Below are 14,648 nucleotides of genomic sequence, written 5' to 3' on the forward strand. Positions count from 1 at the left end.
CCAGCAGCTGTTTACTCATTCAGTTGCTTAGAAACAAGAGACATTCTAGTTTACAATGTTAACTTTAGCTGCGTAGAGCATATTAATTTTACGGTCATGCTTACTCACCTATGAAAGAGTTACTGTCTACCACCCAGTGTCCTCGTAGAAAATTCTCTTACTGTAACCTGCCAGTTGCCAAGCAGGGTCAGATTCCTTCTAAACACTATTTAGCCTTTCTCAACTTCTCAAGTGCCCAGGAGTACAGGATTCCAGTAACTGGGCTCTTCATTCTCTCACAATGAAATTTAATTCCATCTATTGATTAGAATGTTTCTTTCTCTCTTGATGTTTGAGTTTGGTAGTGCTGGTACATTTAAATAAAGTCTTTCAAAAGCTAAAAAAATCCACCATTTTATAATGACTGTGTTCTAATTCTTTTATAAAGAATACTTAAAATATTTAAATACTACCACATTTTAAAAAACAGACTTTGAAACTCACTGAACTAGACATGGGATATAAGTTGCAAGTGATCAATTATCTTCTGAAATCAATCAGTGTGGTTTGACTAGGAAAAATCTTCTTGGTATGTATACTGTTATGAACTATTACATGCTGTCTTTGATTGTCACAGCCCTGTTTCTACTTAACAAACTTCTAATGACAGATGTGCTGTGCCAAGTCACTTCAGCCATGTCGGACTCTTTCCGACCCCATGGACTATAGCCCACCAGGCTCCTCAGTGTCCATGGGATTCTCCAGGCAAGAATACTGGAGTGGGTTGCTCTTTCCTTCTCCAGGGAATCTGCCCAATCCAGGGATCGAATCCATGTCTCTTATGTCTCCTGCATTGGCAGGCAGGTTCTTTAGCACTAGCACCACTTGGGAAGCCCAATGACAGGACAGGTACTTAATAATACTTACTGAATTAAATGAAATTGAACTCAATTTACTGTTTTTGACAAATAACTGTAGACTTAGAAAATCATAATTTTTAATTTAGAAGAAAATCCCACTGATTTCTCCTATCCGCTCCCCACCCCTCCCCACACCCCACTCTCAGTGCCATGATAACAAGTCTGTTCCTAGAATTCATTGAGAAAACATTGTGTAAATTCAGAAATCTCTTGCGGAGACACTAGTGCCTCTGTACACCCCTTGTCTCATTGCTCATGGTCAAGTGAGAAAGCACACATACTGAGAACTGCTAGGATAATCTTAGAAGTGTATTTTAAGGAAGACCAATAGAAGATATTAAGAAGAGGTGGCAAGAATACACAGAAAAACTGTACAAAAAAGATGTTCACGACCAAGACAATCACAATGGTGTGATCACTCACCTAGAGCCAGACATCCTGGAATGGGAAGCCAAGTGGGCCTTAGAAAGCATCACTACAAACAAAACTAGTGGAGGTGATGGAATTCTAGTTGAGCTATTCTAAATCCTAAAAGATGATGCTGTGAAAGTGCTGCACTCAATATGCCAGCAAATTTGGAAAACTCAGCAGTGGCCACAGGACTAGAAAAGGTCAGTTTTCATTCCAATCCCAAAGAAAGGCAATGCCAAAGAATGCTCAAACTACCGCACAATTGCACTCTTCTCACACGCTAGTAAAGTAATGCTGAAAATTCTCCAAGCCAGGCTTCAGCAATACGTGAACTGTGAACTTCCAGATGTTCAAGCTGGTTTTAGAAAAGGCAGAAGAACCAGAGATCAAATTCCCAGCATCCACTGGAGCATTGAAAAAGCAAGAGAGTTCCAGAAAAACATCTATTTCTGCTTTATTGACTATGCCAAAGCCTTTGACTGTGTGGATCACAATAAACTGTGGAAAATTCTGAAAGAGATGGGAATACCAGACCACCTGACCTGCCTCTTGAGAAAGCTGTATGCAGATCAGGAAGCAACAGTTAAAACTGGACATGGAACAACAGACTGGTTCCAAATAGGAAAAGGAGTACGTCAAGGCTGTATATTGTCACCCTGCTTATTTAACTTTTATGCAGAGTACATCATGAGAAACGCTGGGCTGGAAGAAGCACAAGCTGGAATCAAGATTTCCAGGAGAAATATCAATAATCTCAGATATGTAGATGATACCACCCTTACGGCAGAAAGTGAAGAGGAACTCAAAAGCCTCTTGATGAAAGTGAAAGTGGAGAGTGAAAAAGTTGGCTTAAAGCTCAACATTCAGAAAATGAAGATCATGGCATCTGGTCCCATCACTTCATGGGAAATAGATGGGGAAACAGTGGAAACAGTGTCAGACTTTATTTTTGAGGGCTCCAAAATTACTGCAGATGGTGACTGCAGCCATGAAATTAAAAGACGCTTACTCCTTGGAAGAAAAGTTTTGACCAACCTAGATAGCATATTCAAAAAACAGAGACATTACTTTGCCAACAAAGGTCCATCTAGTCAAGGCTATGGTTTTTCCAGTGGTCATATATGGATTTGAGAGTTGGACTGTGAAGAAAGCTGAGCGCGGAAGAATTGATGCTTTTGAACTGTGGTGTTGGAGAAGACTCTTGAGAGCCCCTTGGACTGCAAGGAGATCCAACCAGTCCATTCTGAAGATCAGCCCTGGGATTACTTTGGAGGGAATGATGCTGAAGTTGAAACTCCAATACTTTGGCCACCTCATGTGAAGAGTTAACTCATTGGAAAAGACTCTGATGCTGGGAGGGATTTGGGGCAGGAGGAGAAGGGGACAACAGAGGACGAGATGGCTGGATGGCATCACTGACTCGATGGACATGAGTCTGAGTGAACTCCGGGAGTTGGTGATGGATAGGGAGGCCTGGCGTGCTGCGGTGTCATGGGGTCGCAAAGAGTAGGACACGACTGAACAACTGAACTGAACTGAACTGAATAGACGATAATTAAGATTTTCAAGGCATCTTTCAACTATGTTGGGGAAATATTTGGAAATGTATAATATTGAATTGGCCAAAAAGTTCATTTGGCTTTTCATTGGCCAAAAATTCATTCAGGGTTTTTAACCTGAATGAACACTTTGGCCAATCCAATAGAAGTGGGTAAACAGATGAGGGGAGAAATTATCACAAAATAGAAAATTATAAAAAGCAATAGAAGAAATCAGTTGGAGCTTTGCCAACTGCTGACAATTCTCTACAACTACCAGGGAGAGCTTCCCTGACTTACTGTAAAGTTTTAAGGTCTGCCCTGTTCTTTGTTGTGATTTTCTGTGTCTCCTCCTGAATCCTTTCACATTTGTATCTCCTCAAAATGTTTTTTCTTGCTCACAATAAAAAAGAAATGTCTTTTTCTCTATTTGAATGTTTTGTTTTTTAAGTCGCTTCAGTCGTGTCCGACTCTGTGCGACCCCATAGACGGCAGCCCACCAGGCCCCTCCATCCATGGGATTTTCCAGGCAAGAGTACTGGAGTGGGTTGCCATTGCCTTCTCCGATTTGAATGTTACATGCTCATTATACAAAACTCAAAACTTAAGTACAAGCATTTAGGGAAAAAAAAAACACTTGCCTGAATTTCTATCACCCTGATATAAATCAATACCATGGCAGCCATACATTCATTGACCATTTGGATTTGCTCTTCTGTAGATTATTTATTCACAACCTTTGACCATTTTTATTGTCTTTTTCTTATCAGGTTGTAAACACTATTTATGCAGTACTTTGTCAGCTGCTTTGCAAATATTTGTTGTACTTATGCAATATTAAAGTTTTTATTTTTGGAGTATTTATATATTTTATGTGTCTGTTATTTTTGCTCTATAAGAGCTTTCAGACACAGACAGTCTAGTGCATCTGTTCTTTCTTTTGTAACTCCTGGGATTCCTATCACAGGAAGCCAGACTTTCTGCCACACTGTTGAGCTGGAGGCTCCAGGCCATTGTTATGTTTATGCCAGAACCAGAACTCAAAATCCATCAGGTTCCCCAGATGCATTAATGTCTGATGTTTCCAAATGGTGACTAAAACCTGTATCTGGAGTGGTAGAAACGCCACAAAACCTGAGCTATGTCTCTGCTGGCAGGATCCCACCTCCATGGAACGTGTCACCAACGACTGCACTCCCTACAGGCACTCCATGGATCGAGGAAAATAGCACAGACATGGCCATCTGCATTTGTTCCGTAAACTCATCTCACTTCTGTTTCTTTGTGTTTATGTCTAACTAGACCAGAACCCAGCTGCCTCCTCATCCCTACCCACCTGGACCTCTCCTAGGCATCTCCAACTTACAGGGCTCACAAAGTAAACTCTTGATTTCCCCACATCCCCCTAAACTTGCTCTGCCCTCCAGTCTTCTTCATTTTAAAAACTAGAGATTTTGTTCATTCCATTCCTCAGATCAGAAACCTTGTAACCATCCTTGACTCCTTTATCTCACACCTTACAGCCAAACCATTGTCAAACCTGGTTGGCCCTTCCATCAAAACGGATTCTAAGAAAATACAACATTGTAAAGAAACTGTACTCCAGTAAAAGGTAATACAAACAAACCAGATTCCAAATCTCACCTCTTTCCACTTCACCACAGTACCACCCTAGTGGTGGAATTGGTTTTACTTCTTAGAAAAGTCTATTGCTTTGCTCTTAACCATCACAAAATACCACCTTCACACACACACACACACACACACACACACACACATCACAGAGAGGATTTTTACAAAATTATATTATTTTCCACAGCTGTTATATATTACTGAAAAACAAAGTAGAGGATGAAACACACATCCAATAAGGAAATACCTTTTCACTTTCAATTGTTTTTAATTTGGGGTTTGTCTGTGTAGAAAATGTGTAAAACAAACATATTATATTTCAAAAAGCTGATTCTCTAGAAATAATATGCCACTCAGAGTAAATGCTGCTGCTGCTGCTAAGTCACTTCAATCGTGTCCGACTCTGTGCGACCCCATGGACTGCAGCCCACCAGGCTCCTCCGTCCCTGGGATTCTCCAGGCAAGAACACTGAAGTGGGTTGCCATTTCCTTCTCCAATGCATGAAAGTGAAAAGTCAAAGTGAAGTCGCTCAGTCGTGTCCGACTCTTAGCAACCCCATGGACTGCAGCCCACAAAGCTCCTCCTCCTCCTCCTTTCCTGGCAAGAGTACTGGAGTGGGTGCCATTGCCTTCTCCACAGAGTAAATGCATAGACAATTAATTTAGGTTTGCACCTAATTTATTGATCCATAGCCTCATTTTTAGATGTTTAAGGTAGAGTGCTTAGAGGGTATTTCTCTTCTATATATGTGATTATATATGTGAAAATATATTATTTTGTCCATCATTTTGGTTACATCTACTAGCTTTATCAATAGATATAATAATTTCAAGTAACTGGATCTTATGAAGTATCTTTTACTTGTACCATTTAAGGCAATTATTGGTTTTACATATTACATTTTTCATGGACTATATATTTTTTGTCAGCTGCTTTGCTGCCAAAACTATGTTTCCCCTGTTTTTATTTCTCTGTGTCATGATGAAGCAGATGATGATCAAGAGAAGACATATTTGACTTACAACCAAGAAGTTACCAACTTAAGAAAAATTATACCGGAGGCTCACTACAATGCTGTCACCAAGGTCTAATAATAAGGACATGGCCCAGAACACCCTCAAAAACAGTGAGTCAGATGAGGATCCTCTGAGAATGACTCTGAACTTCAGGGAGCATTCATTGAATGAAGGGGGTCCAGTGGTTTTGATTGACTAAGTCAATATCTTACAATAATGCACTCTGATATCCAAGGACAATACTTTCATTATTTTATGAAGTAAAAAACAAAACAAACAAACAAAAACTTTCTAAATACTCTAAATGGAATATAATCATTCTCTTTCATTTATTTGAGTGGTAAATGACAGTACCTAAAATCACAAAATTAAAATAGCAGCCCCTTACTTTTATGTACATCTCTATCTAAATGAAATCTACCATACCTCAGGGCCTATGTTCAGTGTGATAGTTTTGTTCAGGCTCAGTCTATAGTTTGGGTACTTCAGTAATAAGATTCTGAAAGCATTTATTCTTTCTATTTCAATTCTATTTTGTATACTAAGAAATATTTTCCAGAAGGAAAGAGAAAGAATGTCAAAGATTTTTTTAATTTGTGCTCTTCACTTTTTGATTTTTCATAAGTAAGCCTCAAAAGTTTATTTTCCTATTGAAAAGCTCCCACTTCTATGAGTCTTCCCCATAAACAGTAAACAGAGGTAGAATGTACCCAATAACCTAACAACCATCCAAATTCCATCCACATTCCTGCCCTGTGCTCTGATTCTTATGGGAAAGAACCACACAACCCAGGAATAGACAAGAAAGACCTGAACTCTTTGCGACAAAGCTGGAGAAATAGCTGTGAGCACAGCATTGTGTAACAAAATGGTTTTGCTTTCTACAAGCATGCTAGGTTTTATATTTCAGTATAAAGGACCAAGATTTTGGTTCAAGTAACTAGAAAAAGAATTTCCATTTACTGAAGAGAGAACAAGTTTAAGGAATAGAGGTAATTAAAAGTTCTGTTCTGACATTTTGAGTTCAAAACACACTAATAGGTATTTCCTCCAAGAGAAGGATTGCCGTGGGCAGACAACGACTGGATGAGGAGACAAGTGGGAAGAGGTAAGATGACTGAGTCTTAAGATGTAGATGACTGAGCACCAGCCTTGGGAGCTAATGAGGATGGACCAGCTAAGGAGAAGAGGTCAGCAACAGGCAAGGGCAAGATGAAAGCCAAGTGCATGGAGTATAAAAAGGAGAGAGTGATTAATCATGCCAAGCTCTGCTAATAGAGGCAGAGCTTTGTGGCAGGCAAGATGACCACAAAATGGTGTTTGGCTCTAGCAGCCTGGGAGTCCCTGGGGACACGAACAAGCATTATTTCAGAACAGTGGTGGGGACAAAAGCCTGAAGGCAAGGGCTTTTGGGGAGACTGGAAGTGGAAAGCGAGCCCTTTCCTCACTACCTCTCAGTGGATGGACACATAATAACAGAATGGTGGCGGTGGTTTAGTCCCTAAGTTGTGTCTGATTCTCCCAACCCCATGAACTGTAGCCCACCAGACTCCTCTGTCCTTGGGATTTTCCAGGCAAGAATACTGGAGTGGGTTGCCATTTTGGAGTGTCTCAATCTTGCACTGACTTTAACTTTGTGATTTGGGGCAGTTCAGTTCAGTTCAGTCGTTCAGTCATGTCCAATTCTTTGCAACTCCATGGACTGCAGCACGCCAGGCTTCCCTGTCATCACCAACTCCCAGAACTTGCTCAAATTCATGTCCATCAGGTCAGTGATGCCATCCAACCATCTCATCCTCTGTCATCCCCTTCTCCTCCTGTTTTCAGTCTTTGCCACCATCAGATTTGGGGCATAACATTTAAAACTGAGGAACCAGAGATCAAATCACCAACATCTGCTAGATCATAGAAAAAACAAGAGAGTTCCAGAAAAACATCTGGTTCTGCTTCATTGACTACACCAAAGCCTTTGACTGTGTGGATCACAGAAAAACTGGAAAATTCTTAAAGAGATGGGAATACCAGGCCATCCTACCTGCTTCCTGAGAAATCTATGTGCAGGTCAAGAAGCAACAGTAAGAACTGGACATGGAACAACAGACTGGTTCCAAATTGGGAAAGGCTGTATATTGTCACCCTGCTTATTTAACTGTATGCAGAATACATCATGCCAAATGCAGGGCTGGATGAAGCACAAGCTGAAATCAAGATTGCCAGGAGAAATATCAATAACCTCAGATACACAGATGACACCACAACTTATGGCAGAAAGCAAAGAAGAACTAAAGAGCCTCTTAATGAAGGTGAAAGAGGAAACTGAAAAAGTTGGCTAAAAAGTAAACATTTGAAAAACTAAGATCATAGCATCTGGTCCCATCACTTCATGGCAAATAGATGGGGAAACAATGGAAACAGTGACAGACTTTATTTTCTTAGGCTCCAAAATCACTGCAGATGGTGACTGCAGCCATGAAATTAAAAGACGCTTGCTCCTTGAAAGAAAAGCTCTGACCAACCTAGACAACATATTAAAAAGCAGAGACATTACTTTGCCAACAAAGGTCTGTCTAGTCAAAGCTATGGTTTTCCCAGTAGTCATGTATGGATGTGAGAGTTGGACTATAAAGAAAGCTGAGCACTGAAGAATTGATGCTTTTGAACTGTGGTGTTGGAAAAGACTCTTGAGAGTCCCTTGGACAGCAAGGAGATCCAACCAGTCCATCCTAAAGCAAATCAGTCCTGAATATTCATTGGAAGGACTGATGGTGAAGCTGAAACTCCAATACTTTGGCCACCTGATGCTAAGAGCTGACTCATTTGAAAAGACTCTGATGCTGGGAAAGATTGAAGGCAGGAGAAGGGGACGACAGAGGATGAGATGGTTGGATGGCATCACTGATTTGATAAACATGAGCTTGAGTAAGTTCCAGGAGTTGGTGATGGACAGGGAAGCCTGGCATGCTGCAGTCCATGGGATCGCAAAGAGTTGGACATGACTGAGGGACTGAACTGAACTGAACTGAACTGAAAATATATGATAACTACCCTTGTGGCTCAGAGGGTAAAGCGTCTGCCTGCAATGTGGGAGACCCGGGTTCGATCCCTGGGTTGGGAAGATCCCCTGGTGAAGGAAATGGCAGCTCACTCCAATATTCTTGCCTGGAGAATCTCATGGATGGAGGAGCCTAGTAGACTACAGTCCACGGGGTGGCAAAGAGTCGGACATGACTGAGCAACTTCACTTTCACCTTCCATTAGGATATTTTTCTACTCTATAATCCCTCCATTTAAATATCCTTTTCCAAACTTGACTTTATTTTATATTTAAATTTTCTTGTTGTATTCTCTTGCTCTCTCTCTCTCTCCCCCTCCCCCAACCCCCCCCCCCCAGTCTCTCTTCTTCAGTAGCCAAATAAGAGAAAAGCTATCATTAGTATTAATACATCTGTCAGGAAATATAAGCTAATATTATGAACCAAAAGATACATGAAAAATCAAGAATTTTTTTGAAATGGAAACAAACATATAATTTATATTCAGGCTGTTTTCTGTAATGTAAAAATAAATAGCCCTCTTTGCATCTAGCATTATTTAATATCATTATCCTCATTGATTTACTTTTTATTTTGCAGGTATGGTGGCAGATAATATTTTTTAAATCAAACACAGGCCTATTTTATAGGATGAGTTGAATGTGAGTTACTGAATAATTTTTGACTCATGAAGTGCTTTGAGCTCCTCAGGGAATCTGGTAAAACACAAATTAACAAAGAACTAGCTATATCTTTCATTTGTTCTAAAATTGAGTGAAACTTCTTACTGTGACTGAGGAATAAGTATTAAACAGTGATAATCTCAGATTAAGACATGTCACAATGCTATCTTCTGTGTCCCCCTTCCACTGAAAAAATCCATAGAAACCTTTTGTAGAACCTTCAGATTCTTAAAAGTCAGACCAAAATGCAGCTCCAGGATGGAATCTTAGGTGGGTTCCCAATGTGTACACATATGAAAGAGTCAGGAGGTTGGGAAGGAGGGTGCCCCCGCCCCCTGACCTCTGTTAGTCCTTCCTTATGATTGAGCAGCTGCCAACTGAGCCCCAAATGATGGGATCCCATCAGGCTGCAAACAGAAGCGCCACTGGGGAAGCTGAGCCAAGAGTAAGGATGATGAGCCAGAACTCATTTCTTATCAACCTCAGAGTTTGGGAACTACAGAGCCCCAGTCACCAGATGACAGTATTTGGTGCCCCTTCAATGTTCTTTAGTATGTATACATCTTTTCTTTAGACAAGACACAGAACATCCTCTTTGCTTAACTGCCCTAAACAATTTGGCTCTGATCACAGACTTAACACCTCACCCTGCAAAATAGAAGCCCTGAAATTATGGCTCCACCCTCCTTGAGATGGGACTCTAGGAATGCCTTCATAACTAAAGTATGCCCCTCCCTTTTCCTTTTTTTTTTTTTTTTTGGTTAGTAGACTATTTTTTTAGGTTTAAGAAAAAATTGAACCAAAGATACAGAGAGTTTCCATATATCCCCATTCTGTCTCCCACCCTCCCACTGTTCCTCCTATTATTAACATCTTGCAATGATGTGGTACATTTGTTATGACTGATGAACCAATATTGACTGATACATAACTAAAGGTCCCTAGGTTAAATTGGGGTTCACTCTTTGTGGTGCACAGTTCAGTGGATTTTGATAAATGTATAATGTCATGTATCCCTCATTACAATGTCATACAGGATGACTTAACCATCCTAAAAAAATGAAATATAGTCGCTCAGTCGTATCCAACTCTTTGCGACCCTATGGACTGTGTCCATGGGATTTTCCAGTCAAGAGTACTGGAGTGGGTTGCCATTTCCTTCTCCAGGGGATATTTCCAACCCAAGGATTGAACCCAGATCTCTAGCATTGTAGGCAGACACTTTACCATCTGAGCCACCAGGAGGAAACAAAAATGAATGACCCTCCCTTTTCCTTTAGAAGTAATTTATCCAAGTATCCCTTATGAAAGTCATCCGTCTTATCACATCTTCAGTGATGTTTCATCACCTGGGAGATTTTTTTTTTTTAACATCCCTTATACTGAGCCAACTGTCTGGCTGGTCCATAATCAGATGCTGGCTATGTGAACAGTAAAATTGCCAGTTTCCACTTCAATCTTACCAAGATAGAATTTCAAAATTACGGTTAGCAGGTGAGAAGGTGACTATATATATATAACCAGTCTTCATGTGTAAGTTCAAACAGGGGCAAGAATAATGAACCACAATACTGATAAAGAGTTCCCGGTATGCTAAATTGACAGAAACACTGAGCAGAGATGAGAAAAGAGAAAACGCTGTTGTGAAGGCAAGGTTATCTTACAAATCAAATTCTGATTCCTTTTTACCAGGTTCTCTGGAAGGAGAGTGGATCTCTTTCTGAAGCAAGTTCACATTTCCTTTCTTTGTAGGGAATCTTAAGTTCCAATCATTTGCTACCATTGTATTCAGCACTTGAGTTTTCTTGTTATAAGATATGTGACTCTAAATATAATGGAAAGGCTGATGGATCATTCAAAGACGGATCATTCAAAGTCATTCAAAGTGCCTGAAGAGTTCTCCCAAATTATTTAACTCTGGGGTACTCTGTGCCTCGACTTTTGAGCATTATACATATAGAAAAATTTAGGGAGAGAGAGTGCGCTGAAACATTTGAGTCAGTAAAGATCAATAAAACTGAAGCTTTTCAGATAGATGCAAAATTATTACCATAGAGGAGAGATGCAGCAGTGAAGTAGAAAAAGAAGCCATTTAGAATCAAAGCTGAATTTAAATCCAACCCCAGCCACTGTGTAGCTGCATGACCTTGCCTAGCTTCCTAAATCTTATGACCCTTAAATTGCATCTATAATATGAAGAAAATAATTATCCTGGTAATTAGGTTCAGTTCAGTTCAGTTCAGTTGCACAGTCATGTCCAACTCCTTGCGACCCCATGAATTGCACCACACCAGGCCTCCCTGTCCATCACCAACTCCTGGAGTTCACTCAAACGCACATCCATCGAGTCAGTGATGCCATCCAGCCATCTCATCCTCTGTTGTCCCCTTCTCCTCCTGCCCTCAATCCCTCCCAGCATCAGAGTCTTTTCCAAGGAGTCAACTCTTCACATGAGGTGGCCAAAGTACTGGAGTTTCAGCTTTAGCATCATTCCTTTCAAAGAACACCCAGGACCGATCTCCTTTAGAATGGACTGGTTGGATCTCCTTGCAGTCCAAGGGACTCTCAAGAGTCTTCTCCAACACCACAGGTCAAAAGCATCAATTCTTTGGCACTCAGCTTTCTTCACAGTCCAACTCTCACATCCATACATGACCACTGGAAAACCATAGCCTTGACTAGATGGACCTTTGTTGGTAAAGTAATGTCTCTGCTTTTTAATATGCTATCTAGGTTGGTCATAACTTTCCTTCGAAGGAGTAAGCGTCTTTTAATTTCATGGCTGCAGTCACCATCTGCAGTGATTTTGGAGCCCCCAAAAATTAAGTCTGTGGAAACTGTTTCCACTGTTTCCCCATCTATTTTCCATGAAGTGATGGGACCAGATGCCATGATCTTAGTTTCCTGAATGTTGAGCTTTAAGCCAACTTATTAAGTTAGATCAACATTATGGAGTCCCAGTGGGTTAGGACAAAAATTTGAACTACTCTCTCTTTTTGTAGCATGTAGGCTATTAAATAAGATTATGTTTATATTTTTTAATTGAAGTTATTTTATTTCTATAGAAAAATGTCTTCAGAGTATTATCTGTTTTATAGCACACTATGCTTTGTGTTGGCTGATTGTTCATTGTGGCTTGATGAAAAATATCTTCAGGTTTTTTGTTTGATTGAATTATTCTATTACTAACAATAGTCTGCAGAGAAATAACCATTTGTCTCCCACTAGCAGAAATGAGTTTCCTATCACAATCTCAAATTATCTTTTGAACTTCTTTTCAGGAATGGCCTTTAAAACAAATGATAATGATCGCACGAGTACAGTAACATTTTCTAAGCCAACAAGATGGAGGCTTTAACATATAAATGATTATCCTTTCAGAGGAAAAGCAAGCAGCAAATCCCCATGTTTGCCAGCTTGTCTTTCTTTAGGAAAGCAGGCGGAACCTAACCTCACACTGAGGCCACCCTGATGAGAAATATGCCACATAGCAAAGGCATCTCCCCGAGATACAGATAAGAATGGCCGCCATCTTCTTGAAGCCAATTTTTTTAAATTAGTTTTTTAGCTCTTTTGTCCTCATGGGAATTGTGGCTGAACTTTAATTTCCCACCTCTACAATGAAGTTTAGGAAAAGATTAGCACCAAGAGACCCTTCAGATAAGACACAACTTTTCCCTCAAGTAGTAGTGAATGATTTATGTTAAACAAGGAAACAAAAGACAGTTAAGACTAAGAGAACCAAGAGAACCTTCAGTTAAGACAAAACTTCTCCCTCAAGTAGTAATGAATATTTTATGTAAAACAAGGCAACAAAGACAGTTAAGAGGAACATATTTATTATGAGTGCTAAGGCGTGATCATGATCGATTATTATGAATAACTCCATTTCTAGCTTCTCTCCCTTCTCTGGGGAACGGAGGGTGAAGGGGAAATTCCAAGCTTCGAGTCATGGCTTGGTCTTTTCAGTAACCAACCCCCATCCAGGACCCCACCCAGGGTCCCCTCATTTTAACAAAAGACACTCTTATCACCTAGAAAATTTCAAAAGGTTTAGGCACCCTGTGTCAGGAACCTGAGTCAAAGACCAAATATCAGAACAGGTGCTCTGGTTACTCAGGAACTTACAAGGGTTTCAGGAGTTCCGTGCCAGAACCAGGAGTACCAATACATGTATTTCGTATTATATCACAACCTCAAATTAAACATTTTTCTGTACACGGACAAATACTATCAGCAAAATCAGCACATCACCAGAGTCTGCCCACAGACACAGCTAATCAATTACTTGTGATTTTTAAATGGGCATTCTTGTTTTTCTAACTTTAATATATCTTAATGAAAAACAATAGTTTTATTTTCGTATTTGTCTTATTATTGCTCTCATTATTCTCTATTCCCAGTAAGTTAGAGAAAAATGAGAATTTGGACGAAATGATTTTCATACTCAGGATACACAGGTTAGACAGCTGGTTTGAATGAACCCAGGTGTGAAGCCTGCTCTTCTGGTGTCTTAGATACCAGGGAATGGATGTGCAGATAACAATTCCCCATAGTGAATACTTTATGGTAATTCATAAAATATAATATGTAGCAGGTGTCAATGTGATATATTCATATGTAAGTATAAATATTGTTATATGGTTGTTAACTGAAGCAGAGATTAACCTCAACATACATTACCACTAATTTTACCTTTATTCTGAGAGACAGAATAATTTCTGTGCCTGGTTATGCTCAGGGGAAATCAAATCTATACATTGAGATGTAAACAATCCCAGCTCAGTAAGAGGAGGCTTGGGAGGGATGACACAAAGTCTATTTTAAACACTGAAAACTGAAAAGATATTTAGAAACCAACATCTGTGAGCCTCAACTTTTCTTGTTTAATTTTGCAAGAGTTTGACACTAAATGCGTGGAAATTTACCCTTTTTCCATTTATTTAACAATAGTTTTAAAGTATCTGTTCTACAAGGGGGGGTGGGGATCTTCATTTCACATTTTGATGCCTGGAGGGCAAGAGTTATATCTGTTTAATTTGATCTGTGGCGCCTGAAATAATGTTGCTGCTGCTGCTGCTGCTAAGTCACTTCATTCATGACCAACTCTGTGCGACCCCATAGACAGCAGCCCACGAGGCTCCCCTGTCCCGTCCCTGGGATTCTCCAGGCAAGAACACTGGAGTGGGTTGCCATTTCCTTCTCCGATGCATGAAAGTGAAAAGTGAAAGTGAAGTCACTCAGTCATGTCCGACTCCTAGCGACCCCATGGACTGCAGACTACCAGGCTCCTCTGTCCATGGGATTTTCCAGGCAAGAGTACTGGAAATAATGTTACTTGATTGCAATTATACAGCTGCAACGATGATAAGAACTCTGCTGATGCTTCTCAGAAGAGACTCAAGAAAATCCATCCCTCAAACTTAAACACAAGTT

This window comes from Bos javanicus, chromosome 13, assembly GCF_032452875.1.
Source record: "Bos javanicus breed banteng chromosome 13, ARS-OSU_banteng_1.0, whole genome shotgun sequence".
Classification (NCBI taxonomy): domain Eukaryota; kingdom Metazoa; phylum Chordata; class Mammalia; order Artiodactyla; family Bovidae; genus Bos; species Bos javanicus.